Below are 9,431 nucleotides of genomic sequence, written 5' to 3' on the forward strand. Positions count from 1 at the left end.
TTATCCAGTCAGCTTAATGAGCTGCTCGACAAAGGGTTCATCAGACCGAGTTCCTCACCCTGGGGAGCTCCGATATTGTTTGTAAAGAAGAAAGATGGATCCTTCCGGATGTGTATCGACTACCGTGAGCTGAATAAATTGACAGTGAAAAACCAATATCCTCTTCCTCGAATAGACGACCTCTTCGATCAACTTCAGGGAGCCAGTTACTTCTCGAAGATAGACCTCAGATCAGGGTACCATCAACTTCGATTCCACGAGAATGATGTTTCCAAAATGGCATTCAGGACACGAAATGGACACTACGAGTTCGTAGTGATGCCTTTCGGTCTAACCAACGCACCGGCTGTGTTCATGGACCTGATGAACTGGGTGTGTCGTCCTTTCCTGGACAAGTTTGTCATCGTGTTCATTGACGACATACTTGTCTATTCCAGAAGCGAAGAAGATCATAAGCAACACATGAGGTTAGTGTTGGAAACACTTAGGACGGAGAAGATGTACTTATTTAAATCCCATTATGGCCCCAAGACCTTCCCCTTCATCAGCCTCCAGTCCAAGTTTGACACTCTTTGCAAACCCTAGTTCATTTTGAGCATTTAGAGCTTTTTAGAGTGATTGTGTGATTCCTTGGTTACGAAGAATGATCTTCAAGGAGAAAGATTTGCCCTCAAGATTTTGGGTCTAGCATCTCCTACTCATTTTGGCACCATTTGGAGGTATAAAGCTCCAAACATGGCTTGTGTTTCTTTAGATCTTAGTTAAGTCTTGTTTTAATCCTTTTGTCCCTAAATTTAAGGGTTTAATGAGTATGTGGTACTCCTAAGCCTTCAACGTGTCTTTTCAGATGTTTTAAGGCATCTCAACTCGTAAAGAAGCAAGCTTAGACCTTGATTTGTCCTGTAACAACCCAGAAATCACGACATAATTTTTTTTTAGATTAATAAATTGTTAATACAGATTTCTTCCATAAAACCCGGGTAACCAATATTTAGCAAAACATCATTTAACCAGAGTAATTCACAGAATACGAGAACATGTCGTGTGTGCTCTGCAATCATCCTAAGCTCTTCCATTTGAAAACTGGAGTACCTAAAACATAAACTGGCTCCCCCTATGCTCTTGACCTGGAATGACATGACCCCCCCCCCTATATGGTTGGACATCCAACTGCCTCGGGCTCCCACTGGGGGCCTTCCATGCAAGAAACACAGAGTCAAATAGCATACCACATATCACAGAAATAACTATCATACCACAGAACACATAATGGGTCGGCATTGGTGCCTTTGACCCATGGATATAGTCAATTGACTGCTGGCTGATAGAACCTTAATCTACCAATAAAAAAACAATACCAATTAACAATTGGGTTCTAATCCACATTTATAACTTCATACCTGGGGTAAAAAGCCATTTTACCCCTAACCTAGCTTTCTCCAGTACTATGGCCCAAACTATAATCTGAAAATCCCAAAAGCCAAATTAATCAACCAATGGCCTAATTTTCCAAATTGGGGGCCAAGCCTCTACATGGGTGATATGTGCATATTTATACACATAACTATATATCATAACTTAATATTTTAATTACTTTTATTCCCTTAGTAGAACAAAAGATACTTAATTTGTTATGAATTGTGATGTAAGGATAAAACACATTCTTGGAGCAAAAAGGAAGCTGGAAGCAGGAAGCAGGAAGCTGGAAGCTGGAAGTTGGACATAGGAGTTGGGAGTTTGAATCAAAGCTTTAAAATGAAGAAAAAAAATATCCAACACGCCGTGGTGGATTTCCCACAACATTGTGAAGTTGAGAGTCCCGATTTTCTTCGAAGACTTGTTAAACACATGATAAACACGAAGACCATGATGTGGTGGCCTTACCACGTCATGGTGCTCTGAATTTGGGAAAACTATAAATAGATCTCATTCTCCTCTAAATTGTAACCTTTGGCTCTGGAAGTAATCATCACGTTTGAAGGCAAAGAACCTGTTCTAAGGCTTGGAAGCATGTAAATCGATCATACCATTGGAAGTAGAAGCATTAAGGCAACAAATCTCTACACTTCAACTTTTCATTAGATTTTCCCATGTCAATTACTTTGAATTTTGATTTTTATATACTTGTATGCTGAAATCATGAGCTAAATTCTCACGACTTTCGTTTAGCTAAATGGTCATGGTATCCTTGTATATAGGATGATGCTATGCTAGGGACCAGTTAGGTCTGTACCTCGGTTATTAGGATGTTGCTATGATTAGTGATATGTTAGATCGGTTTGACTGTTATATGATATGAACTAGAGTATGATACTCATGTGCACATGTTTGTTTGGTTGGGGTTTGGGTTGAGACAGTCCTGCTTTGTGTTGTAGGCCAACATACCCGGTGAGCAGTCTAGATAGGCTGAAGGCCCTACGAGGCAGTCCAGTCATGCCGAAGGCTCGGGAGCGATCCAGTCAGGCTGAAGGCTCATTATGCACGTTGTTCTGTATTTTTTATTATGGTATGATTACGATTATGGTTATATGAGGTTGGAATTTTGGGGGTAACTCACTAAGCTTTCGGGCTTACAGTTTCAGTTATTGTTTCAGGTTCAACGGATGGTCGCGGGTAAGTGAAGGCGTGACCGTACACATCCTCGATTGACGATTATGATTTATGGGAACTCTGATGTACAATCTATTATGAAAACAAATTGTAATAATTGAAGGGTTTCAAATGATTTAAAAAGTTTTAAATTGGCTAGAATTTTATGGGTGTTACATCAATCTTCAAGGAATGCAACAAAACATACACTCTTAGCCTTAACATACTCTCAAGATGAAGGGAACTAGATTAGGGTTTGTCTCTGGGTGATAAGGTGATGAAAGAGGCGGGGTAAAGGACTTAAAGTCCTTTAAATAGGGTGTAAACCCTAAAAATTAGGGTTTTCACACTCAGCTCCAACTCATCGAGTTAAGTCCACCAACTCGTCGAGTTGGTTCTAAAATCATGCGCCCAATCTCAGTCTCTACTCGACGAGTTGAGGCCTCCTAATCGTCGAGTTGTGTTATCAAAATGAACATATTAAACATTTAAACTTATGTCTGGAGTCGTGATGTTACACGGTGCTACCAAAACATTTTCTTTTTTGAGCTTCGGCTGACTGTACACATCACATTCTTTTCTTTTGAATAAAGTTCTTTTTCTAAAAATATTTGTTAAGATATTTAGATCCTCGGTTTGAGTTTGGAAACACACAAATGTTCATCCAATTCTCTCAAATCAGGATTTTGATACCAACTGATAACATCCCGATTTCCGACCCAAAATTTCCATTTTCATTTATTAAAATATATCAGAGTATTATTATATTGTGCAGACACATGATGTGAATGTGCATGTACAGCTGAGCCTTGCTCTTTTTACGATTCATTTGAAATTTTCGAAAACACATTTATATTCAACAGGTGAGCACGAAGCTTAGTGAGTTTTCGAAAATATCATATACCACAATACACATACCATGCATACAAATAATGACCTTTAACATAAAGTTGGTACGCCTTTGGCCTTCAGCATGAAGCTGGTCCGCCCCTTTTTGCCTACGATGTAAAGCTGGTTCGCACGTTGGCCTTCAGCATGAAGATGGTCCGCCTGATTCTATTGGTCTTCAACACGAGGATGGTCTGCCCTCAACTCCCCACATAATATATCAATTGTAACACCTCATTTTCACCTTCTCGTAGAATTCAATATAAACGTTGTTTATCAAATTTGAAGCAGAGTATATTAAGTTTTATCCAAAGTAATCTTCATAAACATGCAGGAAACATTAATACGATTTCCGTAAATATATAGAACGCCCAAATCTGACTTCGTATGAAGAAGTTACTTCGAAGTTTCGCGATTAAACCGACACAACTTTGTGCATCGTAAAATTCGAATTAGAGATAGATTACTTATTAGCCCTAGTGTGTTTCCCAAAATACCATATACCATAATACATACTGCATACACATAATGACCTTCAACAAAAAGTTGGTCAGCCCTTGGCCTTCATCACAAAGTTGGTCCGCCCCTTTTTGCCTACAATGTAAACCTGATCCGCAGTTTGGCCTTCATCATGAAGATGGTCCGCCCGATTCTGTTGGTCTTCAGCATGAGGATGGTCCACCCTTAACTCCCCACATAATATATCAATTGTAACACCCCATTTTCACCTTCTCGTAAAATTCAATATAAACGTTGTTTATAAAATTTGAAGTAGAGTATATTACGTTTTATCCAAAGTAATCGTCATAAATATGTAGGAAACATCAATACGATTTCTGTAAATATATAGACCGCCCGAATCCGAGATCGTATGAAGAAATTATGCTTCTGCGAAGATTCGCAATTAAAATGACAAAACTATGTGCATCGTAAAATTCGAATTAGAGATAGATTACTTATTAGCCTTAGTGATCCAACTGAATTTCATAGTAATCTTAAGACCGAGAGCGTACATGTGGAGAACCTCAAAATTTGAATTCGTATAAGAAAGTTTTGCTTTTTCGATGTTTCAGCACAATAGTACGGACAAAGAAACCAAATCAAAATCGGTTGACTGTTGGCCGAAACAATCTAAATGAGTGTTGAAGATCTCGTGAATATGAACATGTCGATATAAAGATAGTCGAAAACAGAGTTCTTATGAAAAAGTTATGAATTTCACTCAAACTTTAACAATCTAAATAATATGACTTTTTCTTAAAAAACTTTTGACTCATTTTAGTCACAGTATACCTACGCAAAATCCCTTGGTAAATTTTTCCGTCAGAAACCCTTAGGTAACAAAGTCAATGTGATCCAAAACGGTCCCATTGATAATCCGTAGGAGATCCGTCGTTATTTCTTTCTATAGGTAAATTTGAGCCGTCAATAATCCGTAGGAAATCTGTCGTTATATCTCTTCATAGGTATTCAATCGGTAAATTACCTTTGGAAATAAGCCTTCGGTATTATTTACCCACAAGCGTTTATGTTACGACCTTATTTTCGTGGTAATTCCATAAGTATTGTCGTATTGCTATGGAATACATATGGATTTTGCTATAAAATATTATCATATTTGCTAATAGTGATTTAGAGGTGGCAATACCAAGACTTTTCAAAGTTGAGTCAACAACCCTTTTAATTGTATAACTACTTTTATGATTTATAAAAACTAATAATTAATAGAGAGACCTCCATAAGCAGACAACTAAAGTCATGTTGGCCTTCGCTTCACCCCTCTTTTCTTTGCTCCTACTGTTCACCACCACCACCACCACCTCCCAACCATACAAACCCACCGACTATTTCCTACTCAACTGCGGATCAACCACCACCACAACCACTTCTGATCGGTTATGGCAAACTGACGAACATTCGAAATTCGTACCCTACAACATGACCACCACCTCCTTCCCATCCACCCCCGACCACCACGATCCTTCAGTCCCCGAAATCCCGTACTCCACCGCCAGAATCTTTAACACGTCTTCATTCACATACTCATTTCCAGTGAACCACGGGCCTAAATTCCTCCGCCTTTATTTCTACCCTGCAACCTATTCCCACCTCAACGCAAACCAGTCTTTCTTCTCTGTATCATCCAATGGTCACTCTCTCTTATCAAACTTCAGCGCCTTCTTAACTTCATCCTATGTAGGAAGTATTCTCTCAAATGCAGGAGTCCAGGGACCCTCAGCTCCCCAACTTATTAAAGAATTTATCATATATGTAAACGACACCCAAAACCTTAACGTCACCTTTACACCCTCGCCCAACTCTTACGCCTTCATTAATGGTATTGAAATCGTTTCATTACCGGAAACTCTGTATTTTAAAACAAAGAATTTGAAATACGTCGGTCAAATTACAGGACCTGTGATTGCAAAAGACATGGCTCTCGAGAGTATTTATCGGTTAAACGTCGGTGGGCGACAAATATCCGTCAACGATGATACCGGTATGTATAGATCATGGGATGGAGATGAACATTACCTATTCCCCCGAAATGCGATGGGGTTTACGCCTACTACTCAGATTCCGATCAGGTACACCACGGACACACCCAATTACACCGCACCTGAGCTTGTTTATCAAACCCAAAGGAGTATGGGCACACTGTCGAGCTACTACTATCTGACCTGGATACTTCCCGTTGATTTAGGATTTTGGTACATGCTCAGGCTCCATTTTTGCAGCATTATACCACAATACACGTTTGAAAGGCAGATGATTTTTACGATCTTCATCAATAATCAAACTGCTGAAGACAAAGCTGATCTGTTCTTCTGGACTCCAGGCAGCGGTTATCCGGTATTCAAGGATTACGTTGTGTTTGTCGGCAACCCAGAAGGCCAGCGCAGCAAGCAAGATTTGTGGCTCGCATTGCATCCTAATGAAGAATCTCTAGAATATCAAGATGGTTTTTTGAATGGTTTGGAAGTGTTCAAGATGAGCATGGCTGGTAGTCTAGCTAGCCCCAACCCGGAGCTAAGTCCTACACCACCACCGCCAAGGCCGTCGTCTCCCGGAGAAGTGACGACAAAGAAAACTCCACCATATGCTGCAATAATCGGAGGTGGTGGGGGTGGATTAGTCTTGTTATCTGCTTTAGGTTTTATAGTTTTCCGGCGAATTCGAACCAGAGTTATTGAAAAGTCATCAGGTGAACCAAAATCTAAAAATTCTGGGCAGCTGCGATCGGGTCGGTGTCGTCGTTTTTCAGTCAAGGAAGTAAAAGATGCAACCAATGAATTCAATGAAGAGTGTATTATCGGCAAAGGAGGGTTTGGTATGGTTTACAAAGGATACATCGACAATGCTACCACTGTGGTTGCTATCAAACGGCTGAAGTCATCATCCAAACAAGGTTTTCAAGAATTCCAAACAGAAATCGGGATGCTATCCAAACTACGCCATGTTAACCTGGTGCCACTAATCGGATATTGTGATGATGAGGAAGAAATGGTACTTGTGTACGATTACATGCCACATGGAACTCTACGGGAACATCTTTACAACACAAACAACCCTCGTTTGACATGGAAAAAACGTCTCGATATTTGCATTGGTGCAGCCAAAGGGTTGCATTATCTCCACACCGGTGCAAACCGTGTGATAATTCATCGGGATATCAAGTCGACAAATATTTTATTGGATGAAAATTGGGTGGCGAAAGTGTCAGATTTTGGTTTGTCAAAGCTAGGACCAAAAGACGAAAGGCAAAACCATGTTAGCACAACGGTGAAGGGTACTTTCGGATATATGGATCCTGATTATTTTCGAATGCAACAACTCACGGAGAAATCCGACGTGTACTCCTTTGGAGTCGTTTTGCTAGAAGTTTTATGCGCAAGACCTGCTATAAATATAGACCTTCCTTACGAAGAAGTCAGTTTGGCAGAATGGGGAAAGTCGAATTGTCGAAAAGGCACACTGCATGACATAATTGATCCAAAACTAAGTGGTGAAATTGCACCAAAGTGTTTCATGAAGTTTGCAGAGGTGGCGAATAGTTGTTTAGAAGAAAAAGGGAGCAAACGTCCATCCATGGATGAAGTAGTGTGGGGACTAGAGTTTGCATTGCAGCTACAAGAAGCTGCTGAGAAAACAGGTGGCATAGTTGGTGAGTTTGTGTTGGAAAAACAAGAGCTTTTGTTTCCTTTGCAAGGAGAGTCAACAACAACGTCTGAAGGATCAAGTCGATGGTTTATGCGACATGGCATGTCGTCGACTGACAGTAGTCATGTAGGGTTATATTCGGAAACAGGGTTTAGCCAGATGAGAGATCTTTCGTAAGAGACATCTGGTGGTTGTTTTGCGTTCCTACTTGTTAGTTAATGTTACCATATATGAATTATATTAATCATATAATTAGGTGGTGTTAAATGTATCCACTCTGTGCAATAAATCATACTATCATAGTAGTAGTTGCGCTACAAGGAAACCGACCTATGCAGACGACACTTATCCCGACGACAAATGTCGTCGCTAAAAGTACCCCTACGCTGACGACTTGTCATCGTCATAGGTTTTGCGAACTTTGACTAACTTAATTTGACTAGGACCCCTATGCCTGTCCAAAACTCTCTTGGAAACGATGAAAATAATGATGGTATTCTTAAATTTAATACCGATAACTTGTCGTCGGTATAGGTACTAAAAAATATAGTTTCCATTTATTTTTAATCCATGTGTTTGAAAAGTAAAATATAGGTACCTAGTTAATGTATTTCAATTGATATATGCTATAATGTTTTTTGGATTTATTAAAAATGTGTAATGTACAGAACCTATAAAGTTTAAAAAAATAACCAGTAGCTATCCCGACGAGAAGTCGTCACTATAGGACCATAACCGTTAACTGATAAAACCCTATAGCGACAACATGGCGTCGTAATAGCTTCAACCTGTTGCGACGACTAGTTGTCGCCAAAGGGTTTTAATAAAACTTTATTTTTTTCACCCGAAAGTATTGTTGAAAAAATCTATACCGACGGCATGTTGTCGCAATAGAGCACGTTATACAGACGATATCTATGCCGACGACTTAAGAGACCTATGCCGATACGCCTGTGCCGACGACTCTTTCCCAACGACTTGTCGTTGCCATACCCTATACCGACGACTTGTTGTCTGGATAGGGTCTGAATTTGTCATGTCTACGGTCCGATTGTTGTAGTGTTGTCAACATTCCACAATTGGATCGAAATGAAACTTTTTGTAACAATAACACCGTTTTCCAATCAATTTGCAAGAGCGGGCCCTTGGATACTTTTAGGAAAAGAAAAAGAATATTGGTTACACCAACCATTCCACTGTTGATTCCAATTAGCTTTATATATATCTTCTAGGAAATGATCCATAAAGGTAACAAATTGGTTTATATTTTTAAATTCACAACCCGTAAGGGAACATAGTAACCAAAAACACCACATATAATAGGGGCATATGCAAGCTAAATATTCTAGGTTCACTCCAATCTATCAAAGATATAAAATTTCCTAACAAAGTACTTTAAAAATCTACAAGATTAATTCACCTCTAACTCAAGAATACATATCAACGAACAAGAAGACCAACAATCCATCTGCCAAACAAAACACCATAAAAAGTTGCATGAAAGCCCCATCAGAAAACAAGCACAAAACAACAAAGTAAAACAATTATGTTGCAACGACATGTCGCATGCTCCAGAAGAGCGTGTCTCGTCGAGTCTTCTAGAATACCTAAACATGATGGTGATGACGTATAGTTTAGGATGAACGCTTAATAACTTAAATATTATATAACATTATACCTAGATTATTTTGTCATAACCTAATTGGTTAATCAATTATTTAAATAACATTATTTATATATTTAACTCTTTAAAACAACACAATATGAGAGACGTTTATTTACACTTTGTTATT

At 39.2% G+C, this 9,431-nt stretch overlaps 1 pseudogene; it reads left to right on the forward strand.

The window, feature by feature from the left end:
* The first annotated feature begins 5,216 nt into the window (after positions 1-5,216).
* On the forward strand, positions 5,217-8,132 carry LOC145044021 (receptor-like protein kinase FERONIA pseudogene; annotated as a pseudogene).
* Positions 8,133-9,431: the final 1,299 nt, after the last annotated feature.

This window comes from Lactuca saligna, chromosome 4 (genome assembly GCF_052625555.1).
Source record: "Lactuca saligna cultivar CGN05327 chromosome 4, ASM5262555v1, whole genome shotgun sequence".
Taxonomy (NCBI): domain Eukaryota; kingdom Viridiplantae; phylum Streptophyta; class Magnoliopsida; order Asterales; family Asteraceae; genus Lactuca; species Lactuca saligna.